The 24672-nt window shown below is 36.0% G+C and overlaps 1 long non-coding RNA gene across 1 annotated transcript in view; it reads right to left on the reverse strand.

Moving 5' to 3' along the window:
- The window catches only part of LOC109611834 (uncharacterized), a 131276-nt gene that overhangs the window by 60905 nt on the left and 45699 nt on the right, over positions 1-24672 (reverse strand). The window contains exon 2 of the long non-coding RNA XR_009342855.1: positions 24280-24551. This is a non-coding gene — a long non-coding RNA (uncharacterized LOC109611834). The remainder of the gene's footprint in view (positions 1-24279; positions 24552-24672) is intronic.

The raw sequence follows: 24672 nt of genomic DNA on the forward strand, positions 1-24672 counted from the left end.
TTTGAATACCCTCCACCATTTGGTACGAATTTAAAAAAAATAAAATAAAATCCGTTAAAAATTCAGTTAAAATCTTAAAATACTGAATGTAGCCGTATATTAGGGTCTATTCGACGACGTGGACCTGCATAGGAAAATTTTGTCAACTGCTTTTACAATATTCAAATGCGAAACTTGAAAAAAAAATCCGTTTATAATGTATATAATGTAGCTAAAAATATCAAAATACCGAATATAGGGAGGTACAATGGGGGATATAAGACGGGGACCTGCACAGACAGTTTTCTGGCATAGGCTGTAGTATTCATTATGAACTTCAAATACAAAATTTGAAACTATTCCGGTAAAAAGTGTCGCTAAAATCATCAAAATACCAAATATCGGGGGTACAGTTATATGGGGCTATACGAAGACGTTGACCTGCAGAGACAATTTTCTGTCACAGGTTGTATTATCCATTATGAACTTCAAATGCGAAATTTGAAACAATTCCGGTAAATAATGTCGCTAAAATCATCAACATATCGAATATCGGGAGGTAACGTTATATGGGGGCTATACGAAGACGTGGACCTACATGGCCCATCTTCTGTCTTATGCTGTAGTATCTATTACGAACTTCAAATACCGAATTTGAAATAGTTCCGGTAAATAATGTCGCTAAAATCATCAAAATACCGAATACCGGGAGGTACCGCAGAGCCAATTTTCTGTCATAGCTTGTAGAATCCACTACGAACGTTAAATACCAATTTTGAAATAATTCCGGTAAATAATGTCGATAAATTCATTTAAATACCGAATATCGGGAGGTATCGCTATGGGGGCTATACGAAGACGTGGACCTAAATGGCCCATGTTCAATACCAAAAGTCCTGCAGACATAATACACATTTGAGTAAATTTTTATCAACTTACTTTATTTCGTTCGGAAGCTAGAGTAATTTCCACAGACGGACAGATGGACGGACATTGCCAAATCGACATAAAATTTTATGCTGATCAAGAATATATGTATATACTCTGTGGGGTCTAAAATGTATAGTTCGAGGTGTAGCAAACGAAATGTCAAACTTAATATACCCTCCATACTAAGGTGGAGGGTACATAAATATACAAAATTATCCTAATTTTATGACGGAACTTGCCAAAAGAACAAATATTTTACACAAAATTTTACCATAATATATTAAAAATTTCGGAATAAGCTTATTTGAAGATGGGATATATCGGTCCCATCTCCTTCTTGTAACTTCACCACAAAAGGTTAACTTTTGGAATAACCGAAACGCTCATAAAATGTGAAATTAGAATCCGATTAATTCTTCAAATTCTCAGCAAATTTCACACATCTCAATATTTCTACCAAGACACGATCTGATAGAAATGGGCCCAATTCTTCGCGTTCCTCCTCCACAAATTTTTAATTTTTATATTTCTCATGTTTTCTCGATCAGAGATCTGATGTGAATATGGAATATATTGATTAACCTTAAAAATGTACAGGTAAATAATGCAATTTCCTCATTACAAAGTAATGTTCATAGCAATAATTACCAACCATGGCACAGCGTGTGCGCGTCCATTTCCCAAAATCGAGGGTTGTGAAATCAAATATCCGCATCGGCAAACAAATTTCTTTGTTGAATTTTATCTATTTAATTTTGCCAATTTTCTACTTCTTTTGATGCCGTGAAGTTGCCTTAGTTGTTATTTAGAAGTTGTGGTTGTTGTCGATTTTCGAAAAACCAATTTCCCCAATAACTCCGTGTTGCGCTCAATCGAATATCAATGGTTGTATGTATTTTTTTCTAATGCATGCCTCCTCAAAGCACACGTCTACATGCATATGTGCGTGTGTATGTGTCCAACACAGTATGGCGCACAAATCCTCACACAGTGTGTCTCGATTTTACATTTCTTTTGAGTTAAAGTTAAATTTATTCAAATTTATTCGGGTGATTTGGGTAATATAATCTGGACACCTTGCAGCGCTTCATTAGGCCAACAAGCACACATACAGACAAAAGCTAATCCTTCGTTCGAAATTGAGTTTCTATTTCTGTATTTGAATTTGTTAAGTTTACTACAGTGAAGTCACACACAATTCAACAATGTAATTTGACTGGAAAATCTCTGTGTATTTAATAAATATTTTGAAAGAGTTTTGTTATTTGAAAATAGTTTCAGATTCGATAAATACTTGTTTTTGTTGAATTAATATATTTATTATGCAAAGAATAGTCAATATTATAATATATAGTCAGATGACAAGTAAAAAAGTATATGTCGGTTTTGCCGACAGATGTATATCCTCAGCCAATGTTCGATTATTTAAAAATATTTTGACTTCTGTTATGAATTTTCAAACTCTTTACTCTCTATGGAGTGGGGTTTGAAAGAATTGGTCAATATTGTTCATTTCATATCGGACCAAAATAAATATGATATAAATATCATTATAAATATGCAAGAACATCGAACATTTATATCCAATTTATGGGAAATCATAAAATCCATATTCATCTCAGGATTCAGGTTGCGAGATATATATTTAGATATAGCAGGTTGTAAAGAATCGCTGAGTTGTTTCGCAATTTATGACAGATAAAAGTATTGAAAATCGTGTCCCTTTGTGGGTGAGGTATCAGAAGGGGTTTTCAGATATATAGCATCTTCACAACAGATCTTGTGTAAGCAAAAATGTCTGTGTGTGTGAAATTTAAAGAAAAATGGATGCCTATTTCGCTTTCTTTGGGCGTTTTGTTTTTCAAAATCTTGAACCTTATGTGGAGCAGGTAGCAAAAGATATTTTCCGATCTCTACCATCTTTATAACATATCTTGTGTTGATAGAAATATTGACTTGTACCAAGTCTAGAATGGAATCGGATGTAAATTTTGCGTTGCTTCATGGATATTCAAAATGTTCACCCTTTGTGGGGGAGGTACCAGAAGGAGTGGACCGATATTGCCTAATTTCGCACCAGACCTAGCATTGACGCAAATATTAGGATTTGCAAAGTTGGAGCAAAATCGGATTATCGCTTCTTTTTCTGTGCAAAAAAAAAATATTTTTTTTTGAAAATTTCGAATATTTGTGGTGGAGGTACCAGAAGGATTGGACCGACATATTCCACACTAATACCAGAACTTGGATTAGTATAAATATTGGGATGTTTGAAATTTGAAGACAATCGGGCTCTTACATCACATTGTATAAGAGTTGTAATTATTTAAATTTTTGACCCTTTGTGGTGGAGGTACCAGAAGGAGTGGACCGATATTGTACATTTTCACACCAGACCAAGCACTGACACATAAATAAAAATTTGGAAAGTTGGATTATTGTTTCTCTTTGTGTGCAAAAAAAAATTTCTTGAACATTTCGACTTTTGTGGGGGAGGTACCAGAAGGAGTGGACCGATATTGCCCACCTTGAACTCGATCTAAGTTTGACAAAAATATTATGATATACCAAGTTCGGATACTCCCTTCGAGAGTTATCGTGCGCACCAAACAACCAGATAGACTGACGGACGGACGGGCATCGCTAGATCGACTCCAAATGTCCTGAAACGGATTTTTAATGAGACCAAAGAGACCTAGGGTCTAAAACCGTTATTTCGACTAGGCACGTTTTGACCCTATCAAATGATGGGTATACCCTCTGTAGCCATATGGCTGAGGGTATAAAAACTGCAACAAAGTCAAACGCCATAATTCTTATTTTTTTTAAATTTTATTGAATGGAAGCACAAAATGTCGGAAATAGCATCAAATTTTAGAATACGTTTATATTTGTTCGAATTGGTCACCTTTGGCACGAATTATGGCCTTCAAAGGGCCAATGAAACCGTCACACGCTGTCCGAATGTTGCTCTGCGGTATTTTGACCCATTACCGGCGAAGCGCTTGCTTAAGGTGATCGACACTTTGATATTTTTTAGTGCCAAACTTCACTAATCCAACGGATTGGTACCGGAGATTTTGGTGACCATTGTGCGCTGGAAATGGAGCGGGGAGCCTAATGTTGTAACCATTCTTGTGTGGCGCGTGCTGAGTGCGAGGGTGCTGAGTCCTGTTGGAATGTCCAAGGTTTGCGGCCAAAATGTTTGCGTGCCCAAGGCTTTAATACACCCTCCAGAATATTTTCGCGATAATATTCGGCATTTTTTCTGATGCCGCGCACGATTAATACGAGGGAAAAACCACGACGCGGGTTTCGACCAAGTCGCTTCTTCACTTTTCGAACCATTTCTGCTGATGTTGCTGTTTTCTTTCGTCCACTTCCTTGACGTCGGGCTAGGCTACCAGTATCACAGTAACGAGCGATGGTACGAGACACAAAAGACATATTGACATTCAAATGCTGGAGTGTTCTAATGATAGCCATTTGTGGTTTTCCAGCCAAATATAAAGAAATTACACTATCCCGCTTGAATTCCATCACGAATAACGTTTTTGGTTAAAATTCTCACCAAAATGCTTTTGTACGACGCTTGTAAACAATATAATGAGCTGTCACTGGAATAATTTTAACCCCTGTAGGACGATTGGCTTAGAAATGACAGCAGTCTGAAATTGGTTGCAGTTTTTTCATCTCACCCTGCAATATTTATTTGGAATGTTTTCATATCCAAAATAATAGTAAGTGAAAGATTTTACTGTATCTGTCTGTTGTTGTCCGAATTTCTTTACCAATACATCTGATATTTTTAGTGGAAAAGTCATTTCGATTTGTTATTCATGAAATAATTATCTCGTTCTCCACAAATTTCAATGATATCATGAGAGATGCCGATTAAAATTAGTTTCTTAGAAATGATTTGAAATTCAATCATTGAAGAGATCGGTTTTCAATAGAGAATTGGAAAGTATGCCGTCAGTTCTGGGCGGATGGATATAATAACGATGTTTTGAGGGCAAGATTTTATCGGCGGAGGCTTTTGCACTTCTAGTCCAATATAACATTGCTGTATACTGCATGATATGACTTCGATAAGAATTTTATAAAAAAATATTTTTTGGAATATATCTAGATATACCGGACCTAGTTTCACCAAATGGAAAAATTCGGTTAAATATGAAAAAATCTATCCAATTTTGGCTGATATTACAAATATGGTGGAGAACAACCGTAAAATCGGATAATGATGTATATCGAAGGTATATAAAATCTGAATCGATATCGAGGTATTTTCGAGCTGCATCTGATGTTCGGTATCAAATGTCCTTGTTGTCCAATCTATAATACGCATGTGAGGGACTTAAACACCAAATCGGAAGAAACATATATATGGGAGCTATAGCTATATCTTAACCGATATTCACCAAATTTGAAGTACTTGTTTCTAGGAAGAATTAAGTCGGATGTGCCAAGATTCAGTTCATTTGAGCTGATATTAGACATTAGGTCACAATAAATCTGATATCGGATAAATATATATGTGGAAGCTATGTCCAAATTTGATCCGATATCGATAAAATTTGACAGAGGCATTTCTGGGCTATTTATTATATCTGGTATGGAAGCTATATCCAAATCTGAACCGATTTTGACAAAATTTCAGAAACTTATTTCTCCAAATCGGATAAAACATATAGGGTGAGATAAAAAAAATGCAATAAAGTCAAACGCCATAATTTTAATTTTATATACTCCACCATAGTATGGAGGGTATATTAAGTTTGTCATTCCGTTTGTAACACTTTGAAATATACATTTTAGACCCACAAAGTATATTTATTCTTGATCAGCATAAAATTCTATGTCGATTGTGCGTTGTCCGTCCGACTGTCCATCTGTGGAAATCACTCTAGCTTCCGAACAAATTGAGGTATGTTGATAAAATGTTACTTAAATGTATATTATGTCTTCAGAACTTTTGATATTGAAAATGGGTCATGTAGGTCCACGTTTTGGTATAACCCCCATATAACGGTACCTCCCGATATTCGGTATTTTGATGATTTTAGCGACAATATTCACCGGAATTGTTTCAAATTTGGTTTTTGGAGTTCGTAATGGATACTACAGCCTATGACAGGAAAATTCCTGTGCAGGTCCACGTCTTCGTATAGCGCCCATATAATGGTACCTCCGGATATTCGGTATTTTGATGATTGTAACGAAATTAGTCAGAGGAATTGTTTAAAATTTGGAATTCACAATAGACATTACAGCCTAAGACAGAAAATTGTCTTTGCAGGTCAACGTCTTCGTATAACCCCCATATAAGGGTACCTCCCGATGTTCGGTATTTTGATGATTTTATCGACATCATTCACCGGAATTGTTTCAAATTTGGTTTTTGGAGTTCGTAATGGATACTACAGCTTATGACAGGAATTCGTAATAGATACTACAGCCTAAGATGGAAAATTGTCTGTGCAGGTCCACATTTTGATAAAGCCCCCATATAATAGTAGTAGTATTAGTAGAATTGATTATTTACCGAATTTTTTTCAAGTTTCGTTTGAATATTGTAATGGCTTATGACAAAATTTGCCTATGTAGGTCCACGTCGTCGTTTAGACTCTAATATGACGGCAAAGATTTTTACTGAATTTTTAACGAATTTAATTTTTTTTTGAAAATTGCCAAATTCGTTCCATTTAGTGGAGGTTATTCAAAGTTCGGCCCGGCCGAACTTACATCTTTTTTATGTTTTTTTTTTTTATATCAAAAAGGAAAAATCCACTTTTCATTCTAGCAGTTCTGGAACAGAGCAATATTGTTTACATGCATTAAAATCAGAGAAAAGTTCTCTAATTTCCACCAAAATTCTTTTTTTGTTTTAAATACCAAAGATTTCTATTATCTATTAATAGCATCTTATAGTTCCCAATTCAAAAACGTTGTTCTTGTGAATCATTTCTACCTCATGGCTTGGGGTGGGAATAACACATAATACAGTAACAAAGCAAACATCTAATAGTTGCTATATATAATTAATTTCAATCACTGTAGCATCACTTGACATTAATTAATTTTAATTGCTGCCATGGCATTCCGTTCGTTAATTGCCACAGCAGTTTGTTATTGACACAGCAATTGTTCGGTTATTGACGGTAGACAATGCAAACGATTACCGACACACATACTCGTCTATGTTTAAAACGTTTATTTGAAATATATGTATGTATAGGTATGTGTGGATATACCAACATTCGTATATTTGTATTGGTATTTATAGTTTCTATATTTGTTTTCTTAGAGCAGAGGATAAAGAGACAACTTAGTAGCTCTTGTTGAAATATAATTTTTAATCTCTGGATTTGAAATTTTTGAATACAAATTTGAAGGATAAATATGTGTACATTAAGCGGCGGTATCTTTATATCGTGTTTGAGGTACCAAAAGGGGTTCTCAGATATATATCATCTTCACAGCAGATCTTGTATTGGCAAAAATGTTTGTATGTGTAAAATTTGGGGAAAGTTGGATGATTATTTCGCTTTCTTTGAGTGTTCTTTTCTTCAAAATCTTGAACCCTATGTGGGGCTGGTAGCAAAAGAAATGGTCCGATCTCTACCATCTTTATAACAGATCTTGTGTTGATGAAAATATTGAAATTTACAAAGTCGGGAACGGAATTGAATGTTAGTTTAGCGTTTTATGAATATTCAAAATTTTGAGCCTTTTTGGGGGAGGTGAGTTGATCGATATATCCCATCTTCTTCTTAGTAGAAATGATGGGATGGGTGAAATATAAAGAGAACCTGGTGAATATTTCAGATTTTATACTCGTTTTGGTTATTCAAAACTTTGACCCTTTGTGGGGGAGGTACCAAAAGGAATTGTCCGATCTCTTCTGTTTTTATAACAGATCCTGTGTTGATAGAATTATTCAGATGCCAAGTCTAAATGGAATCGGATGTTAATTTCGCTTCAAGGATATTTAAAATTTTGAGCCTTTGTGGGGGAGGTACTAAAAGGAGTGGACCGATGTATCCCATCTTCTCATAATGGGATGTCTGCAATATAAAGAGAATCTGAAGCTTATTTTGGATTTTATAAACGCTTTGGTTATTCAAAACTTTGACCCTTTGTGGGAAAGGTACCAGAAGAAATTGTCCGATCTCTGCCGTTTTTATAACAGATCCTGTGTTGATTGAAATATTCAGATGCGCCAAGTCTAAATGGAATCGGATATTAATTTCGCGTTTAATGAGCTCAATGGATATTCAAAATTTCACCCTTTTTTTGGGGGATGTACCAGAAGTAGTGAACAGTAAATAAATGGATGGATAGTACATCTTAACATCAGATCTTGGATGTATAAAAATATTGGGATTTGTGAAATTTTAAGACAATCGGATTCTTACATCACATATTATAAGAGTTGCAATTATTCAAAATGTTGACCCCTTGTTGGGGGGAGGGTAATTGATGGTGTGGGCCGACATTGTCCATTGACGCAAATATTAGGATTTGCAAAGTTGGAGCAAAATCGGATTATCGTTTCTCTTTCTGCGCAGAAAATAATTTTTTTGAAAATGTCGACCTTTTGTGGGGAGGTACCAGAAGGAGTGGACCGATATATTCCATCTTAATACCAGATCATGGGCTTATAAAAATATTGGGATTTGTGAAATTTGAAGACAATCGGACTATTGCATCACATTTTATAAAAGTTGTAATTATTCAAAATGTTGACCCTTTGTGGGGTAGGTACTTGATGGAGTGGACCGATATTGTCCATTTTCGCACCTAAACTAGTACTGATGCAAATATTAGGATTTGCAAAGTTGGAGCAAAATCGGATTATCGTTTGTCTTTCTCTGCAGAAAATATTTTGTTTAAAAATTTTGACCTCTTGTGGGGAATTACCAGAAGGAGTGGACCGATATTGTCCATCTCCAAACTCGATCTAAGTTTGACAAAAATATTACGACCAAATCAGATACTCCCTTCGAGAGATATCGTGCGCACCAGCGCACGGATTTGGTCCAAAGAGACCTATGACCGATTTTTTTCTTTCGATGAGGCCGTATCAAATGATATATCCTCTCTGTATCAGTATGGCTGAGGGTATAATAAGAAGGAAATATGTTTTTGAGAAATACACCCCAATTATTATTCTCTACTGCTTTCTAGTATTATTGCTATTATACCCTCCACCATACTATGGAGGGTATATTAACTTCGTCATTCCCTTTGTTACTCCTCGAAATACTCATGTCAGACCCCACTATATATATATATTCCTTATCAGCATAAAATTCTAAGTAGATTTGGCCATGTCCGTCTGTCTGTCTGTTGTAACGAATTAAGATAGAAGGCTAAAATTTTGCACACATCTTTATTTTTCTAGTAGGCAAGTTATGTTCGTAAATGGGCCATGTATGGGAACTACAGTCTGTGACAGAAAATTGTCTATGCAGGTCCAGGTCTTCGTATAGGCCCCACATACCAGTACCTCCCTATATTCGGTATTTTGACGAGTTTAGGTACAATACCCACCGAAATTGTTTGAGACGCGTATTTGAAGTTCGTCATGGATGCTAAAGCCTATGGCAGAAAATTGTCTATGCTGGTTCAGGTCTTCGCACAGCTCCGATATAACGCTACCTCCCTATACACGATATTTTCATGGTTTTAGCTACATTATTCACCGTTTATTTCGTGTTTCGAATTTGAATATGGTAATGACTTATTACAAACAATGCCCATGTAGGTCCACGTCGTATAGACACCAATATAACGGCTATATTCGGAATTTTTAAAATTTAAACAGAATTTTTTAAAGATTTTTTTCCTAATTCGTTCCAAATGGTGGAGGGTATTCAAAGTTGGGCCCGGTCGAGCTTACTGCTTTTTAACTTGTTTTTAGGAGCAATTATGTACAACATTGACCAATTTACTCCCCATGCTAAATATTATTCATTCCACTCTATTTTAATTACAAAAAAAAAAAAAAAAACAATCCTCCACTCAACCTCCACCTTGTTGCTTCGAATGCAATTACATGCCGTAAAAATAGCTGTAATGTGGTGGCCAACACCTATACAAAGAAAATGCTCAAAAATTGTGTGATAACATTTACGACCATACTCCAGCACCTACCTACAGACACCAGCAGCAGCAGCATCACCACCACCTATTCACATTTTCGGTTGGGCGTTTTGCTTCATTATGCAAGTCATAGCCATAAATTAGCAGTGCCATCATAAATTGCCAACTAAATTAACTTTTGGTACTCTCGTATTCGACTCGAACAACGACTCGCCCGTTCGAGATAAGGAAATGACAGTGCAAACAATTGGTAAAGTTTAGTTTACATGTATATCTGAGAGTGTCATTCTACGGAAAAAAAAACTTTAGTTTTAAATTTTATTCAAGTTAAATAGTGTGAAATGTAAGAGAATTAACTTATTTTTAATGTTTTATGAGAATTTAATATGAAAATGTTTGGGAACAAGAGGTAGCAAGTGAGAAAAAGCTTTAGCTCATCAGATTCGAAATTTGTCCACTCTCCACCAACAACAACAAATTATCATATGGAGTAACACCAAATGCCATATTTGAGGTAAAATGTACAAAATATCTAAACCGGAAGATACTGTTATATGAGCCTATACCGAATTTTTCTGTCATACCCGTTGAGAACTCCAGATATAAAATAATGGTTATTGTTGTCAATGTTCAAAATGATTAAAATCATGCGGTACTATTTCCGGAGGGATAAGCTAAAATTTCTTATATTGAACATTTTCCACTAAGAAACGGTATCCAACTCTGAATGCTAAATTGCAGAAAATTTCGTTGAAAATGTAAAATATGAAAATAAAAAAACTGAAATTCGAACGGAATGGTTATACATCACCAAAAATAGTCTTACAGATTAGATCGGTTAGGAACATTATGAAATCACTCAAAACTCTTACAACAAACATTTTCCAGGAAAAAAGTTATTCGTAATGGAATTCAAGCGTGATAGTGTGATTTCTTTATATTTGGCTGGAAAACCATAAGGGGCTATCGTTAGAGCACTTCAGCATTTAAATGTGAATAAGTCTTTTGTGTCTCGCACCATCGCTTGTTACCGATTACATGATACTGGTAGCATAGCCCGACTTTAAGGAAATGGAGGAAAGTAAACAGCAATATCAGCAGAAATGGTTCGAAAAGTAAATAAGCGACTTGATCGAAACCCGTGTCGCAATTGCCGAAAAATGGCTCGTGAGCTGGACATATCGCAATATTCCATTCGCCAAATATTTTGGACGCAGACCTTGGACATTCCAACAGGACTCAGCACCATGGAGTTCCTCGCTTCATTTCCTGCGTACAATGGCCACCAAAATCTCCGGATACCAATTCGTTGGACTACTGTATCTGGAGTATTTTGGAAAGCAAGGTTGGCACTAAAAAATACCAAAGCATCGATCGCCTGAAGTAAGCGCTTCGCCAGGCCAAATGGCCAAAATACCGCAGAGCAACATTCGGGCAGCGTGTGACGGCTTCATTGGCTGTTCAAAGACCCTAATTCGTGCCAAAGGTGACCATTTCGAATAAATTTAATATTATTTTTAAATTTGATGCTATTTCCGACATTTTTTGCTTTCATTCAATAAAATTTAAAAAGAAACAAGTTAAAAAGTAGTAATTTTGGCCGGGTCGAACTTTGAATACCCTCCATCATTTGGAACGAATTTGGAAATTAAATCCTTAAAAAATTTTGTTAAAATTTTAAAAATACCGAATATAGCCGTTATATTGGTGTCTATACGACGTGGACCCACATGGGCGTTGTTTGTCATAAGTCATTACCATATTCAAATTGGAAACTTAAAATAAACGGTGAATAATGTAGCTACAATAATAAATCAAATTATCATATATAGGGAGGTAGCGTTATATCGGAGCTGTGCGAAGACCTGAACCAGCATAGACAATTTTCTGTCACAGACTGTAGATCCCATTATGAGCTCTAAATACGTAATTTGAAATAATTCCGGAGAATAATGACGCTAAAATCATCAAAATACCGAAAATCGGGGGGTACAGTTATATGGGGGCTATACGAAGACGTGGACATACAAGGCCCTGTCTTAGGCTGTGGTACCTATTGCGAACTTCAAATACCAAATTTGAAACAATTCCGGTGAATAATGTCGCTAAAATCATCAAAATACTGCATATCGGGATGTACCGTTATATGGGGGTTATTCGAAGATGTGAACCTACATGGCCCATTTTCAATACCAAAAGTCCTGCAGACATAATACACATTTGAGTAAATTTTTATCAACTAACTTCATTTTATTCGGAAGCTAGAGTGGTTTCCACAGACGGATAGACGGATGGACATCGCTAAATCGACATAAAATTTTATACTGATCAAAAATATATATATTTTGTGGGGTCTAAAATTTATATTTCGATGTGTTACAAACGGAATGACAAACTTAATATACCGTCCATACTATGGTGTAGGGTATAAAAAGTAACATCGGCATAGACGTTGAGCGTGCGACAGCAAAACCCAAGGTTGTGACTTCGAGACTCATTGTCGGAAAATGATTAAACAATTCATAAAGTATCCGTCGGTTTTTCCGTCAGATGTATACCGTCAGCCAGTATCATGAGCTTTTGCGGGGGGTTAAACCAGAAAGAATGGACCGACACATCCCATATTTCATTGGATCAATGATAGAGATATTGAGTACACGAAGTTTGAAGAAAATCGCTTACCCGCTTCGAACATAATGAAGTATATATGTGTACCCCTTTGTAGCGGAGGTATCGGAAGGAGTGGGTCAATAAATCCCATGTACACAATAGATATTGTGTTGGTAAAAATATTGCGATGTGCCAAGTTTGAAAAGAATCGAGAAGAATGAAAAATTTTTTATTCAAAATTTTGACCCATTGTGGGGGAGGTACCAGAAGAACTGGTCCGATCTATCCCATCTTCATATCAGACTCAGGGTTGTTAGAAATATTGAGATATATGAGATGATTAATTCAAAATGTTGGCCCTTTGTACGGGAGGTACCAGAAGGAGTGGATCGATATTGCCCATCTCCGCATACGATCTATGTTTGACAATAATATAACGGCGTACTGTGTTTAAACGAAATTGGATAATCCCTTCGAGAGATATCGTGAGCACAAAACAGACAAACAGACACACGGACGGACGGACGGACGGACGGACTCCTCAAACCTCATTTAAAATGTTTGCAGATTTAAAAGTCTAAAAGAATTAGACTGTGATTATTTATGCAATGCTTGAATTGTGTTGAAATTATATTTACAATTTTCAGTAGAGATACACTCCTGGGTGGGATAAGAGGCTATTTACCTTTTTTGCTAATACAACCATTAAATTCGTGCTTCTTCAATAATGTCTTCATCGAAATATCCTTTTGAATTATATTTAAGATTTTACATACATTATGAAATTTGGAATCAGGGTCATCTCAGATCAGCGTACGATTCAAAGTTTCAAATTGGTGTTGTCCACACAACAATATGATGTGGAATAAGCGATTTTCTATAGTTTTTAGATTGGGTTCAAAATTGTTCTCCAAAAAGTTTTTTCGGATACAATTAATTTAAATATATTTTTATTTTATTTTTGAATTCAGAAAAGTATTGTCATTCTGACAATTTTTGAATATAACTTCCAAAATAATTTGAAAACAATTTCACAAAATGACTCGAAAAAAAAAAAAATAAAACAAATGCTCTGTTCCAGAACGTGCAAGAATTCACTAGTTTTGCAACATTTTTCGATATCATAAAGCGAAAATTTGTTATCGTAGAAAAAGTTGCAGTTCTGGAACAGACTAAAAGTTGGGCACTAATATTCATACCTTCCACCACGTGAAGATATGGTTTGTGGAAAAATCAGCTATACTCAGAATCCTTAAAATGTGGAATAGTTTTTCTTAGAGAAGTTAAACTACACACGTAGAACCTGAAATTTAAAATTACAGCTGATTTTGTTAGAAAATCAGGAGATTTCATTATATTAATGACTAGATCAAAAAATGGATCAACATTAAATATTTTTGCAAGGTAAGAGTAAATGTACATAGAATATCTTGCGAGGAGTTTAATTACTCTCGAAGTGATTTAAAAATTACTAAATTTGGTATTGGATGAAGGTATAGAGCTGGAATCCCGGAATTTGATATTGAGATCTCCTCTGCTGGCATCTGGAATTGAGATATGTAGAACTACTGTTGTAGAAGTGAGGGGCATTTGCTACTTTTGCTATATATCCGATATCTGACGTCAATATAAAGAGCAGAAAGGCCGTTTACATGTGAATTCATCGGAAAGTGGTGTTAAGTGTTAAGAAATTGCGATTGAGCAGAAATTTCGGTTTTATTTTTTACCATGCCAATTTTATCCGAGTTCACCACCATGTAACCCTGTGCGAAATTCCGCGTAGATTTGTCTATAATTGGGACCTGTAGAGCGAATACATAGTCAGGGAAAAAATCAGTTTTGTGTCCATTTCATTCCCTATTTTGGAGATCAATCCAAAAATCATAGGCTTTTATTCTAAGGATCGGATAATATGTGCCACCTGCAGAGTGATCATAATTTAACACAGATTGCCCATTTGATATATATATATATATATATATATATATATATATATATATATATATATATATATATATATATATATATATATATATATATATATATATATATATATATATATATGATCGTACGTGCAAAATTCCACACTATTCGGACTGATATTACACGTTTGGTGAACAATAAAAGCAAATCGGACCAAGATATATATGGGAGCTATATCTAAATTTTGGCCGATCATCATCGATCATCAAATGATTTGTGCAAAATTTCATCTGGATAGGGCAATAAATGCGTACTGTACTTTGTTTATAAAAATACATGGACAGACGGACGGACGGGCTTGCATAAATCGACTCAGAATGTGATTCTATGCAGATCATCAAAAGGAACTATGGGTCTATCTCGTTTCCTTTTGCCTGGTACAAACAAATGCACAAAGATATAATACCCTGTCTACCTTGTGGTGTAGGGTATAAAAAGTACTGAATGGTACCAAATTTGGTATTTATTGAAGGGAAGCCGTGAAATTTTATATTGCATTAGCTGTTGGTGTCAAGGATTGTAAATAAGATATTGCAAATAAGTACTAAAATTATACGAAAAGTACTAAATGGTACTAAATTTGGTATTGGGCGTAAGAATAGGGCTAGAATCCTCAAATTTGGTATTGGTGGTATCTGGCGGGGGTTTATGTAAATGTGTACTACAATTGTACGAAAATTTTGGATACTGTTGGTGTCTAGAATGGAGTGCTATAGATTTTTTTTTTTTTTTGATATGCGTACTTAATGTAACGAAATTTGGTATTGGGTGAAGGGATACAGCTGAAATGCTTACATATGGAGACGTTGAATTAGTTTTGGACAGAAAATTTTGGATGTGTGTTTTTAATTGAGCATTTTTCACTAAAAGGCTGTATGCAGAACTCAGAATGCTAAATTGTAAAAAAATCGTTCAAAAAATGTCCTGAAATGTAAAAAAAAAACGAAACGTAATATCGGACGCTACAGTTATGGACCACAAAATGTGGGCCTATGGAAGTGTTTGTATATCCTCTATCTATATGGGGGGTATATTAACTTTTGGGATAGAGTTGAAGTTGGTTTCTAAGGCTGAACTGTTTTTGGACATTTCGATTACTAAAAAGCCTAACAAGAAGATTTGGAAAAAACCTAAAAATTTCCGATGGACTTTTCATTGACGAAATAACCATCATTTGCTGGTGTAGTATAAAATCATTCGGTATATCATTCCCCATTCACAATTGACATATATTTCAAGATTTCTTCGCTTCTTTGTATTCGATCTTATTTTCTACCGCACTATGAAAAAAATCTTTCCGAAATCTTCTTCGTCTTCTCAGCATTGCTGTTCTTTTCTGTGAAAATGATTGTACATTTTGTGAGCAAAGTTAAACAAAAAATTGTAACAATTTGCAAAGTTTGGTAAAGTTTTTGTCCTCCAGTAGTAGATGCTGCTTACCGAAAAAAACTACAAAAAAAGAAAAGCTTTCTTACAAGTGTCCAAAGAAATAAGAAGTTCTTGGGAAACGAAGACAAAAACTTTTCCATTCATATCTAATAGAAGGAAGTATTTTGGCGTCGTGGTGACCAGCCAGATACTGTGTGACGAATCGATAAATACACACACATACACACGTCCATAAATACATGTACGAAGAATGTATGTTTGAATGATGGTGAGGTGAAGAAAGTGGAAATTGTAGGTGGATGAATGAATGGCTTTAAATGGCATTTAGTTTGCGAAGACCGCCAACATGGACACGGGTCTCTTTTATTTTCCGTTACACCCGTATTTGTTAACGCTGTTTGATTCTTTTTCTTGTCTTTTGTTTTGTTTTTTATTCTTCGTAACAAAACAGTTCCATTGTCCTGTCATTTTGTTGATATCTAATATTGTTTTCATTGTTGTTTCCCAAGTTAGGGGTTACTTTATATTTTCTTGACAGTAGCATTCTTCCGACCACTGCAGAATTATTACACACATACTCGTATTTGTATTTCACTTCAAAAGGTCGCCAAAGTTTACAAACTTCGATGATTATTATATTTTAAGGAATTGAATGTTTATTTAATTGTAGGATATGTGATTGAATTACGTCAAAGCAAATCGCTAGGCGAATAGCCACCAAAATCTCCGGATACCAATCCGTTGGACTACTGTGTCTGGAGTATTGTGGAAAGCAAGGTTGGCACTAAAAAATACCAAAGTGTCGATCACCTCAAGCAAGCGCAGATCAACATTCGAGCAGCGTGTGACGGTTACATTGGCCGTTTGAAGGCCATAATTCGTGCCAAAGGTGACCAATTCGAACAAATCTATTCAGTACTCACGATACACAATTTGTTCAGTTTGATATACATTTTTGATCAGCAACTCTTACATCGTATTAAATTGTCCGATTTTCAAGGTTTATATTATTAAATTTTTCTCGTTTTTCGGAAAGAATAATAGGAATATTTTTGCTCGTACCCAGATCAAAAAGTTTATAAATGCGCTTGAGAGATTTGTAAGCAATGCCAAAAGAATTTTAGTTAAATTTAATTCTTTGGTTCCTCATCTATTGAGCTTTCCATCTCGTCACTTGGATTAAAGACGTCTTTGTCAAAGGAGTTGTTTTTAAATAACTCCTGTGGAGAATAAATCTAGAGAAAAACAAGTAAAAAAGCTATATGTTCGGCCGGGCCGAACCTTGAATACCCTCCACCATTTGGTACAAATTTAACAGTTTTCAAAAAAATAAAATATTATCATCTATACGACGACGTTCACCTACATAGGCAACTTTTCTCACACGCTATTACAATATTCAAATGCGAAACTTGAAAAAAAATCTGTTTATAATTTAGCTAAAATCATCAAAATACCGAATAGGGGGAGGAACCATGGGGGTTATAAAACGTGGACCTCCAAAGCCAATTTTCTGTCATAGGCTGTAGTATCCATTATGAACTTTAAATACAAAATTGAAATAATTCCGGTAAATAATGTCGCTAAAATCATCAAAATACCGAATATCGGGAGGTACCGTTATATGGGGGCTATGCGAAGACGTGGACCTATATGGCTCATTTTCTGTCCTAGATTGTAGTATCAATTACGAACTTCAAATACTAAATTTGAAATAGTTCCGGTAAATAATGTCGCTAAAATCATCAAAATACCGCATATCGGGAGTAACCGTTATATGGGGGCTATACGAAAACGTGGACCTACACACAGAGGGTTAGACGCTCAGAGGTTGGGATATTGATAAATCGACATAGAATTTTATGCTGATCAAGAATATATATACTTTGTGGAGTCTAAAATGTATATTTCAAGGTGTTACAAACGGAATGGCAAACTTAATATACCCTCCATACTATGATGGAGGGTATAAAAGCCAAGGGAACTGATGGGGAATGCTTGCTCTTTCCGAAACCAAAATTTGTATCGTGATGATTTCTTCACGTACATTAGTACGAACAAACAACCGCACCTATTATAGCAACAACAATGACCAATGCAAGAATACAAGAAGTGCTACGCTAACAGCAGCCCAGCGACAACAGCACCAACCAACAACCACAGCATTCGCTGGGCGCGTAGTGAACAAATTAGATTTCAGTGGTATGCCGTTCACAGCAAAAGGCTAAAAATTCGCAATGTCTTGGGAGAGCCGGTCACATATAGTGTTCAGTTTGAGGTGCGATAAGGGAGGCTTGCTAAGGGTATCTAGTGGTTTTATAAATCATCTGCCGTAATTCGAATAACAAAAGCGTTAGCCGGGAATACTTTTTCCTCTCATTAAGTTGAGTGGCCGTTAATTCATTCACACAGGGGCTTCGGCTTGTTGTTCTGCAGGAGCTTCGACTCGCTGTTCCGCAGGATTTTCGGAAGGATGTTCCGCAGGAACTTCGTTCAGCTGTTCCACAGGAGTTTCGGCTCGCTGTTCCGTAGGAGCTTCGGCTCGCTGTTCTGCAGGACTTTCGGCGCGCTGTTCCGCAGGAGCTTCGGCTGCTGATCCGCAGGAGTTTCGGCTGCTGCTCTGGGGATCTGGTAATACAGGGTTGCCCATATTCGACGGACCCATGTTTTTTTTCGGCCATTTCGATGACTCTTTGGGCCCATTCCAATCGACGAGGCTTGTCAGCAGGCAACATTCTTTGCGTCAATTGAATTTTGTACGGGAACAAATGCAAATCAATGCGAATAATCCATTGTAAAGTGGACCGAGCCATGCCCAACTGCTGAGAACGACGTTTTTGGGATGTTCTTGGGGACCTCTCAACACTGGCTCGTACGGCAGCGATATTCTCGGCCGATCGCCTTGGTCGACTTTTATATGGCCTCTTCGGATTAGAAAGAGCCTTACCAGTCGAAAATTTTTCGTATAAACGCTTAATGGTGTTCATAGAAGGCGCACTTCTCACATTTTTGAATGTTTTAATAGCACGTTGAGTTTTCACAATTGACTTCAGAGCGCTCGCGTGGCGTGTATTGGTTCATGGTAAAAATCTGCTTGGACTGACGCTTCAAACGCGGTATGTCATTAAGCGATGTGACATCTCTGGTAAAAGTTATGGCGTTGCCAGATGGGTCCGTCGAATTTGGGCAACCCTGTAGATATCGGCCCACCCTTTTGGTGCAGGGCAATGCGTTTTGTATATTTTTTAAAGGCAAGATTAGGAGTTTTGACTAATTCTGAGGCCTATAGTATGATTTTATAGCAAATAATTTGTAACAATATTTTGACTTACTATGATAACGTCTCAGAAAAATTTTTTAATTAAATCTTAAAATAACTAAAAAATTGTACCTAATTTTACTCTTTCTAATTTAAATATTCAGACGATGATAATTTTGATGTGACAACCTTGGCGTTGGAAGGTCTTCCTGCATACATTTACACTTTTTTGCAGATACTACAATTAAAACTTTGAATTCATAATTTAGTGGATGCAATTATAATATCAGTTGTACCTATATATTTACTTGCATCCGACTCGTGGTATTTCAAATAGTTCTGCATTTGGAACTTTTTTAATACTAGCACAAACCCTAGCATATCTTAAATATGATCAAATAGAACGGTTGCCATGATATTTTTTTTGTTGTGGTCCATATATCACATTCTATTCACATAGGATCAAACAGAGGAATTTTAATAAAATAGGGTTTTTGAAGTGTGTGCGTTTTTTTTTTTTTTTTTGGTGTTCTTCTCCAAATTGAAATCTAATTTTGGTTCCCAACACTGATGCGTGAAGAGATGTTTGTTTTGGTGTGTGATGATAACATCCATCTAATAAATCCTTCGCATTTACATATCATGTTTTTATTATCTCTGTCAGTTTGATTTGTTCTGAGTGAGTGTGCGGGTACGTGTATGTATGTGTGTGTTTGCCTGGTTTGACTTTCAAGGATCTGCAATGCCAAGACCATCATCATAACCAACATCTGCAGTAACGAAGGCAATATTTTTACTATTCAGCAAATGCTCGCCAAAGCCACCACCACCACCAACCAAACCAATCTGTTATTCAGTCAGTCAGGCAGACAGGCAGTCAGCCAGCCACCCAACTAGCCAACCAGTCTGCCACTCAGTTGTTGTAGGTTTCAGTTTTTTTATGGTTTGAAAACTAATTATGCTTATGGAATTATGGGGATTCTCATAAATTAAAGTGTTCTTCTTCACTTCAGTTTCAGTGATCCTGACATGCAAACAAAGTGACGGGGTTATCCGTGGCAATGTGTTGGCATAATGGATGTACCTACGAGTGTAAGTTTGTCCATGAGTGTGTGACGAACAAAAAAATACTAGACAAATATGCATATGAATATGATGACAGTGTGGGTAGATGAATTTGTGTGGAGATGTGTGTATGTGTTGATGGCATAACGCAACAATATTTTCTTCTTCTCTTTGAAAGCTAAGGAATTTATTGGATTTAATATTGCAGCGTGTGAGAGGGTATAGGAGAAGAAATGAGTTCAAGAAATAATTTGTAGTGAGTAACTGGAAATGCCATTTGAGAAGAAACATTCAATGATGGACAATTTCCGCACTCCGATGCGGAAAGGAGTCTTGTCGAATAAACCATGCCCGTCCTTCCGTCGGTATATTGAAATCATGATAGTGGGTTAAATATCTCCTGATATTTGTCTTAAGGTTACGTCTCGAAATTAATCCGTTCTACAACGTGCACAATTAGCAGAAAAAATGTAAGAAAAAATGTTCTGCCCGCAATATAAATTTCGAATGTATTTTTCATAGAAATTACACTGCCTACATATGGAAAATCGACCATTTAGATCCAATTTTATGCGAAATCATAAATTCCATTCCATTCCATCTCAGGTCTCTGGTTGAGAGAAATATTTAGATATAGCAAGTTGTAAAAAATCGCTGACTGGTTTCGCAAGTTATGGCAGATAAAAGTATTGAAAATTGTAACCCTTTGTGGGTGAGGTACTAGAAGCGGTTTGCAGACATATATCATCTCCACAACAGATCATGTGTTAGCAAAAAGGTTTGTGTGTGTGAAATTTAAAGAAAATTAGATGTTTATTTCGCTGTCTTTCAGCGTTTATTTTTTAAATCTTTAACCCTATGTGGGGCAGATTAATTTCGCGTTTTATGAGCCTCATGGATATTCAAAATCTTGACACTTTGTAGGGGATGTACCAGAAGGAGTGGACCGATATATTCCATCCTCACACCAGACCTTGTGTTAATAAAAAATTGGATGTCTGATGGGACTCTTACGTCTCATTTTATAGGATTTTGTGAGGGAGGTACCAGAAGGAGGGGACCGACATTGCCCATCTTAGAACTCGATCTAAGTTTGACAAAAATATTATGAAGTACCAAATTTCGACCAAATCGGATACTACCTTCGAGAGTTATCGTGCGCACCAGCGAGACAGACCGACGAACGAATAGAAGGACGATGGATATTGCCCTTAGCTTTTTGACCAGGGACATTTGCCCAATATTTAGGCACTCCGTTGTGCTATTAGTTGTTGTGGTTCATTTTACAGATAAATATAATCCAATGGTCATCCAAAATGCTAACGTAACGGTCAGAAATGACCTTCTCGTCTATTTGTGATTTCGCTGGGATCAAAAATATTGAATGGAAAATTTGACTTTAATTTAACACAAATATTTTGGTATATTTCACCTACTAAATATCCACTAAATCGGGTATTGGAAGACCCCTGACCAACTTCCGCATTGATTGGTCAATAATTGCGACCTGTATAGCAACTGCAAAATCAGGAAATTTTTCAGTTTTTGGTCAATTTAGTTACCTCTTCGAAACAAAACTTGACCAACACGACTAAATCGACTTCAACCAAGTAAACGGTGGCGTATACTTTATGCAAATGCTAACATAAAATAAATCATACGCACCAGCGACAAAATTCGAAAATTGCAGGAATTATGAAAGTGGAGATAAAAAGATAAAACAAGTAAAAAAGCAGTAAGTTCGGCCGGGCCGAACTTTGAATACCCTCCACCATTTGGAACGAATTAGAAAATTAAAACAAAAAATAAAATCCAATAAAAATTATTTTAAAATCTTTAAAATATCTAATATAGGAAGGTGCCGATATATGGGGGGATATACGATATTGTGGACCTATAAGGACAAATCTATGTCTGCGTGTAAAGTACTCACAAGGAACTCCTTGTGTGGATTTTCAGACAATTCCGTTGAAAAATGTGGGTAAAATCATCAAAATACCGAATATCGCGGGGTACCGTTATAGGGGAGCTATACGATATTGTGGATCTATATCGATAATTCTCTGCCGAGGTATAAAGTACCCACAAGGAACTCCATGTGTGGATTTTCAGACAAATCCGATGAAAAATGTGGGTCAAATCATAAAATACCGAATATCGGGATGTACCGTTATATGGGGGATATACGACATCGTGAACCTGTAAAGACAATTCTCTCTCAGGGGGTGAAGTACTCACAAGGAACTACTTGTGTTGATTTCAAGACAATTCCATTGAAAAGCGTGGCTAACATCATCAAAATACCGAATATCGAGGGTTACAGTTATATAGGGGATATACGATATCGTGGACCTATATAGACAATTCTTTTTGAGGAGGTAAAATACCCACAAGGGACTCCTTTTGTGGAATTTCAGACAATTCCATTGAAAAATGTGGCTAAAATCATCAAAATACCGAATATCGGGGGTACCGTTACATGGGGGCTATACGATATTGTGGACCTATATAGATAATTCTCTGCCGAGGTATAAAGTACCCACAAGGAACTCCTTGTGTGGATTTTCAGACAAGTCCGTTGAAAAATGTGGGTAAAATCATCAAAATACCGAATATTGGGGGGTACCGTTATATGGGGGCTATACGATATCGTGGACCGATATAGCCCATCTTCGAACTTGACCTGCATACAGACAAAAGAGAGATATGTGCAAAATTTTAGCTTCCTATCTTAATTCGTTTAGACTGTAGCGTGATTACAACAGACGGACAGACGGACGGACAGGGCTAAATCGTCTTAGAATTTTACGCTGATCAAGAATATATATACTTTGTTGGGTCTAAAGTGGTTATTTCGATGAGTTACAAACGGAATGACGAACTTAATATACCCTCCATACCTTTTTGGTGGAGGGTATAAAAATGAATTCGGCCAGGCCAAACTTTTAATACCCTCTACCTTTGGGTAAAGGAAACATTAGAACCCACTATGAGCCACAAATAGAAATGTAGCAACATTCTTCAAAATAACGAATATCCGGAGGTACTGATATATGGGGCTATACAAAACGTGGACCTATACATAGAAGTTTCGCCAACGGAGCTATTATGCTGTTTATGGTTTTTACGGAGTCCAATCTATACCCTTTTGTTGTTTAGGGGGATCACTCCCAAGTCACTTCTGTTTGAAAAATTAGAGTGGGAACAAAATCGCTCGTGTACAGAAAAATACACATACATAGAAATACAACAACGGTATGACAAAAACTAAAAGAGTGCTAGACAAGAGCAGAATCTGCTCGATTTTAAATCAATTTTGCATTCTCTCATCATCAAAAAATTTAGTTTGCTCATTTTTTTCTTTGATCCCAAGAGCGCACTCGATTGAATTCAACTGAGTTTTATTCTTTGTACAAATTCGAGCGTGTTTTTTGGAGGTCTGATTTTTTGCTTTACTGATTTTTTCCTATAATAATTTTTTGTTATGAATAATTTAATTTAAGTAAATAAAAACATTAACAAAATATCAAAACTTCAGATTACGATTGCATTCACATTATTTGTTCAATTTTTGTTACGATTTATTTCAATAGTTACAAGTTAAAAACCTGTGTTTTCCGATTCCTTAAATCTTTATCAGATATTGAAAATATTTAAGATATACCAAGTAAATGACGCCCACACACAATAACATATTCGTTTGAAAACGTCTTTATTTGTTTTACATACATAGAGACCTTTTGATGAGGGTCCCCTTCAGAATATTAATGGTTACAATTTGAAAATAACCATCAGCCTAAACTAGACATGAAAAGCAAAAAAAGAAAAAAAAACTTGACTTCCATAATAAATTCCAATTTATGTGAATGATGACAAATTTTCCCAATTTCTATGGAAAACGAAAAGGAACAAACAAACAAAATGACAAATAAAATGCAAATTTGCTCACTTACCGGGAACAGAGAGATAGCCAGCCAACAAAGGCTGATTTTTTTTTTATTTTTCCTCACCGACACACACACACAAACAACATTCTTCATTGAAGGACGCCAAACAAACAAGGAAAACTCTGAGAATGATTAATGACAAGTTTCATCACTGCATTGCTTTTCCCCAGAAGGATAATCGTGAGCGGTTGATTTGGTCTGGGGGGTAGGGTTTGGAAACACTCACCCATACCCACATATGGTATAATGATGCTGATAATGGCCACATACGGCTAACGCTGTAATGATAAGAAAACAGAGAGTCTTTGTTAGCATCCAGAAAAAAAGAAGGAATAGTGATATTAACAATTGTACGAAAATAAATGTTGATTAAAATTAAGCGTTAACTATTAATAACAA

The sequence above is a fragment of the Musca domestica genome, unplaced genomic scaffold (assembly GCF_030504385.1).
Source record: "Musca domestica strain aabys unplaced genomic scaffold, Musca_domestica.polishedcontigs.V.1.1 36, whole genome shotgun sequence".
In the NCBI taxonomy this organism is placed as follows: Eukaryota; Metazoa; Arthropoda; class Insecta; order Diptera; family Muscidae; genus Musca; species Musca domestica.